The following is a 12,258-nucleotide window of genomic DNA, read 5'->3' as shown; positions in this document are numbered from 1 at the left end:
AACACTTATCCAACAGCTTACATTTGAAGTATATGTAATCTAAATGTAAATCTGTTCATGCTATGTAAATTCGATGAAACGTTTACGTTATATATAATTTGCAGTAGGACTGCTGTAGTAGGCTAGTTGATTCTTGTCTTGTATTGACTTCTGATGGAGCCAGAATTTAAAAGTGTAAGTAGGTAATTGCTCAGACTGTGCAAATATGTTCAGTTAGGTTGTTTGTCAGCTTGATTTTTGCAAATTTATTATCCACTTCTCTTCACTTTGGTTCAAAGTGGTTCAGTTCATTTCAGTTCAAATCACCGTCCAGTCACTCAAGCATAATGTCAACCCTCCTTACATGTGCTCATGATGGTAATAATAGAATGTGCCTTCAATGTGTTTTGTGCTGTCAAAATGACCTAGAGGTCGTCTGATCTGTCCTCTCGGTCTCTCTGTGGTACATTAACTGCTCAGGTGCTCAGGTTTGCTGGCTCTCCATGACAGTGTATCTCTAAACCCTTCACTGTTTCAACAGAAAACAACTTGAATCCCACTCACAAAATAATTTGTGGTTACCTGGAGTGGTTTCACATTTTATTATTAGACAATTATCATTAATTCCAATCATCCAAAGTGCCACTCACTACAGATATATATATATATATATATATATATATATATATATATATATATATATATATATATATATATATATATACTGTATATTTATAAGTAATTTAGATTTGAGTGAACAGCAGTAATGCTCCTCACTGTGATAAATGTTCTGTGCATCTGTGTTATGCTGTACAATCTCTTATTTTCATGTATTTGGATGCATGTATAATTAAAATATAAGAATAAAGTTCATTCTTGTGACCATTTTTCATTGTTACATGTTTTTTTGCATCAATTTACAATATTAAAATAATAATAATAATTTGCATAACAAAGTACATGTGTATAAAGTAATCATGTAGTCTCATTTCTGTCATGACAACTCTTGGAGTGTTTGGCTTGGTAATGGATATGACAATGTTGCTATATTTGGGTTAATAGATGACATCCCAGTTGCAGCTACAACAGCTTCAACTCTCCTGGGAAGGCTTTCTACAAGGTTTAGGAGTGTGTTTATGAGAATTTTTTACCATTCTTCTAGAAGCGCATTTGTGGGGTCAGGCACTGATGTGGGATGAGAAGGCCAGGCTCGCAGTCTCCGCTCTAATTCATCCCAAAGGTGTTCTATCAGGTTGAGGTCTGGACTCTGTGCAGGCCAGTCAAGTTCCTCCACACCAAACTTGCTCATCCATGTCTTTATGGACCTTGCTTTGTGCACTGGTGCGCAGTCATGTTGGAACCGGAAGGGGCCACAAAGTTGGGAGCATGAAATTGTTTAAAATGTCTTGGTATGCAGAAGCATTAATAATAATAATTAATAATTCGTTACATTTATATAGCGCTTTATCTGAGACCTCAAAGCGCTTTACATAGAAGGGGGGAATCTCCTCAACCACCACCAATGTGCAGCATCCACCTGGATGATGCGACGGCAGCCATATTGCGCCAGAACGCCCACCACACACCAGCTTACTGGTGGAGAGGAGACAGTGATGAAGCCAATCAGTATATGGGGATGATTAGGAGGCCATGATGGATAGAGGCCAAGGGGCAAATTTGGCAAGGATGCCGGGGTTACACCCCTACTCTTTTTCGAAGGGCATCCTGGGATTTTTAATGACCACAGAGAGTCAGGACCTCGGTTTAACGTCTCATCCGAAGGACGGTGCTCTTTTGGCAGTATAGTTTCCCCGTCACTATACTGGGGCATTAGGACCCACACAGACCACAGGGTGAGCACCCCCTGCTGGCCTCACTAACACCTCTTCCAGCAGCAACCTGTTTTTTCCCAGGAGGTCTCCCATCCAGGTACTGACCAGGCTCAGCCCTGCTTAGCTTCAGTGGGCAACCAGTCTTGGGCTACAGGGTGATATGGCTGCTGGCAGCATTAACCCCTTCGCACGTACGTCCGAAATATTCAGACTGGCAGCCTGGTGTGAGTTTTTTTTTTCTGTGACCGTTATTATCATAGACATAATAATACATAGACGCCCTCAACGGCGCTGCCATATTGCGGAGGGCAACTTTCCCATAACTACAACACCACAGCGGGAATTGAGAAAAATGTTTCATGTGCTGCTTGGGGCTGAAGCCTACAAATCGCCGGACAATTGAAAACAGGTCTCTGGGAATTACCTTTCACAAGTGAGACTGAACATTTGTTTCTGGTTGTATTTGGTCATTATTTAATTAGTAATAGTAACGTTAGTTGGCCACCGGAGTCAGTCAGACTAAAATAGCTAGCGATAAATAAATGATTGTGTGACAGTGACAGAATGTCCATTTTTAGACATACGCCCAATGCATAGTAAGCCATACTCAGGGTATTTATTATTATTTTTTATTTTTTTAAACAAATAATGCATTATAATGTAGGACAATAGTATTTAATAGTGCACTGAATGTTGCCACAGGCTTGTATAAAATTATACAGTGATCCAGTGGGAAAATTAAACCATTCGTTTTTATATCTTACGTTTTCAATTAATTTTTAGTTAAAGTTTTATGATTTTTTGTATGTTTTTTTGTCATTTTAATTATTTTTGTCTATATTTATGTTATATATATATATATATATATATATATATATATATATATATATATATATATATATATATATATATATATATATATTAGTGCTGTCAAATCGATTAATAGTGAATTATTGTTGTTATAATATTATACCACTAATTACCAATCTATTATAGTTATGCTGTTAAATGGTTGCACTATTCACTAGTCACTATTTAACTTATTATTTTTTTATTGTCTACATTCTGTAATTTATATTTCATATGGTATTGTTATTATTATAGTATTATACATAAAACTATATGATATTATCAATATATTATTATTATATTATTGTACTTATGATATTATTTAATTATACTATTCATTACTATTTTATTTGCTTTGTACTGCTTGTTTATTTTATTGACTATTCACTAAACTATTTACTATTACTTCTCACTTTATCTTATTTACTATTTGCATTGAATGTTATCCGATCAGCGTGTCTTGGTTCGGAGGTAGTCGAGGATGCATTGTGATCGGATCTCAGTGTAATGTAAACACAACCCAGCCATCGTGTCTGCATATACTGATGTCAGATTATTGTGTCTGTGACTTTAAAGGGGTGATATAATGCCCTTTTCACAAGATGTAAAATAAGTCTTTGATGTCCCCAGAGTGTGTATATAAAGTTTTAGCTCGAAAATACCCCACAGATATTTTTATATAGCATGTTAAAATTGTCACTTTTTGAGGGTGAGCAAAAACGCAATGTTTTGTGTCTGTTCCTTTAAATGCAAATGAGCTGCTGCTCCCAGCACAGAGGGCGGAGCTTCAAGAGCTTGCACTCACACAGACATGCACTGAAAATTTCAAAAACCTTTAGCCTTTTATGTTCAAACCGGATTCAGACAATGATGGAGAGACTGAAGAAGAAGTGACAACATGTAGAATGCAACAGGACATTTCTGAATGGTTGGCTGATGAATTTATGTAGCTTATTTGTAGTTATCTTCTAGTCATTATTAGCATATTCTGTCTTGATAATCTATAAATCGTGTTCAGGGGGCAGGGTTTATGTAAATTCTAGGGTTGGTGATGTCACTAACCCTGGAGGAATGTCGTGTCCTTTTTGTTTTCCGATCTGTTATCCAGATACAGAAGCCACTTGATGTGGACAGGTGTAAACGCACCGTGTCCTGATTATGATCCGATCTGCTTGAGATGTGTAAACGCAGCCATATGTATTTATTATGTCTATGGTTATTATTATGCAATGAATCGCTTTCTAATTTCCATGGAGATGCACCAACCTTGTCACGTGACATTCGCAGTCACAATGGCGCACAGGAAGAATAACCGCCTGCAGGTGAGTAGTTTGAATGTTTCGCTTTATTTTTTATTCAAAACCTCAAATAATTTGTTAGCGTGAACAGACTATGGCTGATATGGTTATGTTTGTAATTTTTCCCCCACTGCTTTGAATTTCGCTTGCACACGGCACTTTGCATCTCCCCCACAACAGCCGTGTGACAATCGGTGAGTAGGCTAATGCCATAGAAATATACAGAGTGACCACAAAAACGGAAGTTCAAAGACAATATTCTAAAGATGGTGGTGCCCTCGTTTCTCTGGTGCATAAGGTCTATAGGTTACACATTGTTTTCCAAATATCAGTATTTCTCTGTAAGACCTTATGTAGCCCCGCCCCTTTTCAGCTCGTTGTCTTTTGACTTCCGGTCTGTATTTTCACAGCGATCTTGCGTATTTATGAATGAACGTCTCTTTTTAAAATCTTCCCGGTCTACTGACATTCGTTAAGTCATCTGCTTTAAACATTACAATCCTCATGATAACTTTCGTTAACTTTACATTAAGTAAATCCACTTCAAAAGCTAATTACTCCTGGACAGCAGCGCCATAGAAATATAGGATACAGAGTGACTGCAAAAACGGAAGTTCAAAGACAATATTCTAAAGATGGCTGCGCCCTTGTTTCTCTGGTGCATAAGGTCTATAGACTGAAGAAACTGGAAAATCCAAGATGGCAGATTGTTTCATGACAAACAGTTTCAAGGAGTTCATCACTACATTTCAAGGTTGATCTCACAAAAATGCCCACTCTCTTTAACTTCCCCCTTGCAGCAAACAGACATTTTCACTTGGCAATAGCCTAAATCTCATTCTGATCATTTAGAACTTTATAATGATCCTCTCAGGTTCAAGACGCTGTTCGATGGTTATTCACTGCCACTCACAAAAAGATAGATGATTTACACTTGGGCTTCAGTGCAGATAATTGGTCCGTTTAGTTCGTAGGCTAATGCCATAGAAATATACCGGAATGATTCTCCACAACGGATTGAAGCGCGCGTCCGAGTGAAGAGTGTGCGTGAGCCACAAGAGAACACAGTATCCGCGCCACTGATCGCAGCGGCAACGAGCACATTGATCACTTGATTTAAAAAACAACACATTTCAGCGCTAGATCGCCTCTTATTTAACAAACGAACTAAATGAATGCTCTGCTAGTTAACTGAAGATGTTTTATTTATTTGCATTGGAATATTAGTGCCGCGAAATGTTTCAAAAGTGGTGGGGACAATATCAACCTTAGCAAAAAGTGGTGGGGACATGTCCCGACTCCCACCCGCAAATTACGCCTATGTTAAAATAACACTTGCCTGATGGGTTATGCTACTGCTAGTGAGTTGAGAAAAGTCAGTAAAAGTCCTGGCAGAAAGCAAACCATAAGGATGTAGTGTGATGACGATCCGAGATCCCGCGAGATCCATGTGTTTGGGATCTTGTCCTATCTTTTTAAGTCATGCTACAGTAGTCTGAAGGAAATAGTGCTCTATTTGTAATTTAAAATAATGGTGCTGATGATTTTTAGAGACCCCCACAGGTGTATGATTTTACTGCTTTCATGGGAGCTCATCCTCTCTCCCCACATAATTCGAACCATGCGTTAAATGCTCTACATCAATTTTCATGTTTGTTTTAGTGTTAATATTGTTACTGAGTTTTATATCTCTCACTAGCAAAGTAGAGAAAAGCTACATGGAATGACATCGTTAAATTATACCCCAAATCTGTGTCGCTTAGATGGAATGAACTGACGAAATGCCAGCCTGCCTTTCCACTTCATCAGAGACTCATCCACACACAGATCCCTGTATGGCACAAAAATGCAATGAAAGGAGGAGGTGAGAGCAGTGAATATGTTTCTAATTTTTTTTCAGCGGGTCATTGAAAACTGTCAAAATTGCCTGGGCCAGGAGGATTAAAAAGGTTGGTTGCCTTCCATGACGATGAATTGACCTCGTCTGCCTCATTTAACATGGGTAAAACATGGACTGGTGTTGTCTCTTCACCTTCGATGTTGTCAAGAGCTTCAAGGTTTGGGGGAAGGTCTTCATCGCTGTCACTCTCTGCCTCGCGGTCAAAAAAGTTCCTCATCAGAATATTTCTTTTTTTTCACAATTTCCTCATTTGTCAATTGTCTTCTTTTATATACATTTTCTGTCATTTTCTCTGAAGAAGTTAAAAACTGGTGGATTTACTAAAGTTGTGTCTCAAATTAGAACAAACGGTGACGTCAGCTCTACATCACTTGTCGTCAGCGGGGAAAAAAAGACTTGCAATGCATGACAGTTACAATCTTTTTTATGCAAAATATTTACAAACTTGTTAACTACATTGTTAAATATATGTAAGGGAGCTCCTAATGTGGTTTTAATACTTGAAAAAAAAAAGACAATTTATGTTAGTTGATCGGTAAGTTATTATAGGCTATGGGCGCCGCCATTATTTGTTTACAACAGTGATGGAGTCGGACTCGGCCTGCTGGATTTAGAACATGCAAGATTATCCATGTCTCCTGAAATATATGACAGTAAGTGGATGTCAAACTCAAGCGGGAAGGAAGTCGACCGGAAGTTGAAGTCGACCGGGTGCCGCCATCTTGTAGCAGAACTTCACTTGCGTTAGCAATCCCATTGACTTCCATTCATTTTGGCGTCACTTTGACAGTGAATAACTTTACATCTGAGGCGTTTGAAGACTCCATTTGTCCATTTTTTATTTCTAAAGAAACACGACAATGTATAAAATGCTCCATTACCTTGTAGCTTATGTTATGGCCCCGTAGAAGCAGTTTTTGTAAAAGTAGGCTAACGATTGCGTCATAACCACGCGACTCTCTGTCGCACACTAGAGAGATTACCGTATGGACGGGAGGAGAAGCTCGCGGGCAATCGGGGAGACGTGGAGGCAAAATGACAATATAATTAATCAGAATACTTAGCAAAAGTTTCTCCTGCTCCAAGCTCATGGACAGCTCCTAATCACACTCTCCGTCTCTGCAAGATTCGGAAGGGAATGATTCAGATTTCTCTTGGCACAGCTACTAGAAGACAGACGGGTTGCTCACGTGGTCCGTGTAACGCTTTGCTCGGTTTGAGTCTGCGCGTCAGGAAAGGAAGTGCTAAGAAATCGCTGAAAACGGGCTTCACTTGTCTCAATTGAGTTCCAATGGGGTCGCTGTGTCCATTTCTTTTACTGTCTATGGTCAAACTGGGAGCAGAATAGAGTAATCTTTAGAGTTATCTACACGATGTGTGTTTGACTCGAATAAAATAATATTACATAATGTGTAAAAGGTTATCTTGCTGTTATAGATATTAGTGTGCAATAACAAACTGTATTTAGTTTTTACTAGTATACTCTGTGCAGGTGAAGGATGAACATGATGACTGGAGATCTGGATCGGGATGACAGACGGAAGACAGGACGACCTCAGATGAGTGTTCAGATAAGGAGTCTGATTGTTTACGTAGCAGTAACGTTGACGATACCAGACACTGACGTGAGGGTGATGCAGGTTGATTATAGGCTGTGTTGATGAGGGAGTGCAGGTGCAGGGAATCAGTATCTGGTGATGATCTGACTGAGTGCAGGTGGGGACCAGAAGGGATGCTGGGAGGTGTAGTGCAGACAGGTTACAGAGTTGGTGACTGAGCTGGTGACTGTGTATTAATAAAAATGTTGGTAACACTTTATTTTGATAGTCCGTTTGTTGAGACTTTACTAGTTATTAGTAGCCATTCAGTAGCTTGTCAACAGTGCATCAGTTGACATTCAACAACACTGTTTCAACAGACAAGTAACATACGTTCAACTGACTGCCTATAGACTATAAGGTACAATTCAAGTGTTAATCTACAGATTTTACAACAAAGTGCCTGTTGACTGTCAATATTATTTTGCAACAGGCTATTAACCAATTGTCGACTAACTTTCAATTGTCAACTAACTTTCTGTAGATTGAGTACCAACAACTCAAGATCAATCTGTCAGTTAAATGTCAACAGTCATGTCAGCATATGAAGTATATGATACTGTATATCCTACTCAAGGGGTCTCATGTGCATCAAATGAATGATTATTTTAGCTGATTTAAAACTGTTTTTATTTATTTATCATTTGATTTTTATAAAGCTTTTGACACCATCGAGCATAACTTTATATTAAAATCTATTTCCTTTTTTGGTTTTGGTAATTATTTTCACAAGGCAATTCAAACCTTATATAATGGGTGTTCTAGTTCTGTTAAACTGAAAACAGGCACATCAGAAAGATTTAGTATATCACGTGGTATTAGACAAGGCTGCCCGGTGTCTCCATTTTTGTTTCTCTTAGTTGCTCAGACAATGGCCACACACATAAAAATGTCTCCCTTTTTAGGAATTAATGCTGTTGGTAAAAAGTTTAAAATTTGCCAACTTGCAGATGACACAGCCATCTTTTTAAGTGACCGGAACCAAATTGGGACTGCAGTAAATAGTATCAAAACATTTAGTAATGTATCAGGATTGGTAATGAACATTAATAAATCAGTGTTGTTCCCCCTGAAAAATTGCTATCTGGCCAGTCTTGATGGAATACCAATTAATGAAAAAGTGACATATCTTGGAATTGTAATTTGTAAAAATAAAGAGGAACATCATAAGTTAAATTTTGATCCAATTGTTAAAAAAATACAATCTAAACTAAATTCATGGTTAATGAGAGACTTTATTTGGCAGGGTCTTAATATCAAAGGCAGAAGGTATATCACGCTCTGTTTATGTTGCCTTATCGCTGGATATCCCAAAAAATACAATTAAAGAATTGGATAAAATACTGTATGATTATATTTGGAGGAAAAAAACCATTATCTCAAAAAAGATGTTATCACAGGATGTAGAGACCAAGGTGGTCTGGAAGTGTTGGATTTCCATACTATAAATAATACTTTTAAAATTAAATGGATTATAGAATTTTTGAAAAGCCCTGACAGCATCTGGAACGCTTTTCCATCATATTTGTTTAATACTCTTGGTGGCATACATTTTCTACTGAAATGTAATTTTTCTATTGATAAAATTCCCTTGAAATTAGCTGACTTCCACAAACAAGCCCTTCTATCTTGGATATTGATCTATAAACACAACTTTAGTCCACATAGATACTTTATTTGGAATAACAAGGAAATCCTTTATAAAAAGAAGTCTCTGTTTTGTCGGCCATGGTTTGATAGAGGAATTCTGTTGGTAGGACAGTTACTGAACAAAGATGGTTTTCTCATGTCATATTCAGAATTTCTTCAAAATTTTAACTTTCCAGTGACACCAAAAGAATATGCAGTTGTATTTGATGCAATCCCTACAGGTTCGCTTCAAATTCTAAAACACATATCATTCACAGATATTAGTGTTGAATTTAATAGAATTTTTATCGGAGATACAGACATTACAAAAAAAGAATACACCAATAAATATATTAGAAATCAAATTTCGTGCTCGGTTCCTCCTGCTGCAAAGTTTTTTTGGTATTCAACCATGGGTGATTTAAATTGGAAAAAGGCAAATACTACTATTTATAAATACTGTATTAATAACAAAATAAAGAAAGTTTCATTTAAAATTTTACATCAAATTTATCAAGATTTAAAATAAACATAGAAGAGTCTTATGTTTTTTGCCAATCAAATAAGGAGACTATTTTTCATTTATTTTATCACTGTATGTACACAAAAAAATTTTGGTCTGATTTGGAAGAATATATAATCAGAAAATTGAATGTAAACATCAGAATCAATATTTTTGATGTCATGTTATATTTTGATTTATGTGGTTTGTCCAAAAAATTTATTTTTGTTATTTAGCCTGTTTATTATTCTTGGAAAATACCATATTCACAAATGTAAATGGTCTAATTCACAACCTTGTTTTAAGGCATTTCATCTGGACTTTAAATCATATTAAAAAACATTAGAAAACATGCAAAATATGAAGGCTACCAAAACATTTCATCTCCTGAAGGATCTGCATAATTTTTAATTTTCCCCTTCTATATATTAATTAATATGTTATTATCCTCTGGTCGGTACTGTACATTTAATTTTGCTGAGCAGGTTGCACAGTATTTAGTGTTCTCTGTACCTATTGTACTGTGTATTGCTCTTAATAAAGTTCGTAAAAAAAAAAAAAAAAAGTTGAAACAACATTGAAATGCAGAAGCGTGTGCGCGCGCGCCGTCTTCATGCAGAGGGAAGCTGGGTTAACATTTTCATGGATTAATAACTTAAATTCTGCTCTGTCTCTTATACAAAACTATTATATACTGCCAGAGAGGACTGCAACACATCGTCATTTGAGCGACTTTTGGTACCGATTTACATTTTCGCAATAAATTATTATGATTACTCATCTGTTGTTTTTCTTCATAATTTTAGCCTGCATAGTTTTAAGAAATGGTTATGGGTAGGTTTAGGGGCAGGGGTAGGATTAATGTTAGTGGCTCAAAATATATTTTAATGCTATTAATAAAACTGGCATTTCCCTACACATCTCTGTCCATAAAGTGTTTTATTCTTTTTATATTCTGTATAAAATGAGTAATTTATATTTAGGTTTGGGAGTAGGGTTAAGGGAACTTACATTTATCTATAAAACAGTATAAGGGAAATGATACAGATATCTTTATGATTCGTAAACGTTTTGTAGCTGTGAATTCGTAATAATTCTACGTTGCAGACACGTCTGTATCATATGTTTCAGCATCTATCCAAACGTACAAAAAAAGTATGTTTACAATCTGTTGACAGGTTATAGACTTTCTACTGATATCAACTGTTTTTCACTTTAATTAGATAGTCCTAAAAGATATCTACTAACACTTAGTGGATAATATCTATTAATAGTCAACTGATCATAAACAATATATTAATCTGTTGATAGGTTATAGACTTTCTACTGATATAAACTGTTTTTCACTTTAATTAGATAGTCCTAAAATATATCTACTAACGCTTAGTTGAGAATGTCTATTAATAGTCTACTGATCATAAACAATTTATTGTTGACAAGCAACAGATCTAATCTTTAGTTGACTATCAACAGATTATCTACAAATGGTTAAAACATTTTTAAATCAGCTAAAATAATCATTAATTTGATGCATATGAGACCCCTTGAGTAGGATATACAGTATCATATACTTCATATGCTGACATGACTGTTGACATTTAACTGACAGATTGATCTTGAGTTGTTGGTACTCAATCTACAGAAAGTTAGTAGACAATTGAAAGTTAGTCGACAATTGGTTAATAACCTGTTGCAAAATAATATTGACAGTCAACAGGCACTTTGTTGTAAAATCTGTAGATTAACACTTGAATTGTACCTTATAGTCTATAGGCAGTCAGTTGAATGTAAGTTACTTGTCTGTTGAAACAGTGTTGTTGAATGTCAACTGATGCACTGTTGACAAGCTACTGAATGGCTACTAATAACTAGTAAAGTCTCAACAAACGGACTATCAAAATAAAGTGTTACCAAAATGTTTTAATATACCATGTGTTATATTGATAAAGTCCTGTATTTACAGTATATCACACATAAAATATATTCCTATACCTGACCAACATAACTGAAATGACTGGTCAGACTACATATATATACACTGCTCAAAAAAATAAAGGGAACACTTGTTAATCAGAGAATAGCATCAAGTCAGTTAAACTCCTGGGATATTGATCTGGTCAGTTAAGTAACAGAGGGGGTTGGTAATCAGTTTCAGCTGCTTTAATGAAATTAACAGCAGGTGCACTAGAAGGGCAACAGTAAGACAACCCCCAAAACAGGAATGGTTTTACAGGTGGAGGCCACTGACATTTTTTCCCTACTCATCTTTTCGGACTGTTTTTCACCAGTTTTGCATTTGGCTAGGGTCAGTGTCACTACTGGTAGCATTAGGCGATACCTGGACCCTACAGAGGTTGCGCAGGCAGTCCAGCTCCTTCAGAATGGCTCATCAATACGTGCCATTGCCAGAAGGTTTGCTGTGTCTCCCAGCACAGTCTCAAGAGCATGGAGGAGATTCCAGGAAGACAGACAGCTACTCTAGGAGAGCTGGACAGGGCCGTAGAAGGTCCTTAGCCCATCAGCAGGACCGGTATCTGCTCTTTTGTGCGAGGTGGAACATGATGAGCACTGCCAGAGCCCTACAAAATGACCTCCAGCAGGCCACTGGTGTGAATGTCTCTGACCAAACAATCAGAAACAGACTTCATGAGGGTGGCCTGAGGGCCCGACG

This window comes from Scardinius erythrophthalmus (assembly GCF_964197995.2).
Source record: "Scardinius erythrophthalmus genome assembly, chromosome: 10".
Lineage (NCBI taxonomy): Eukaryota > Metazoa > Chordata > Actinopteri > Cypriniformes > Leuciscidae > Scardinius > Scardinius erythrophthalmus.
The sequence above is the reverse complement of the archived record's forward strand: the minus strand, read 5'-3'. Positions refer to the sequence as shown.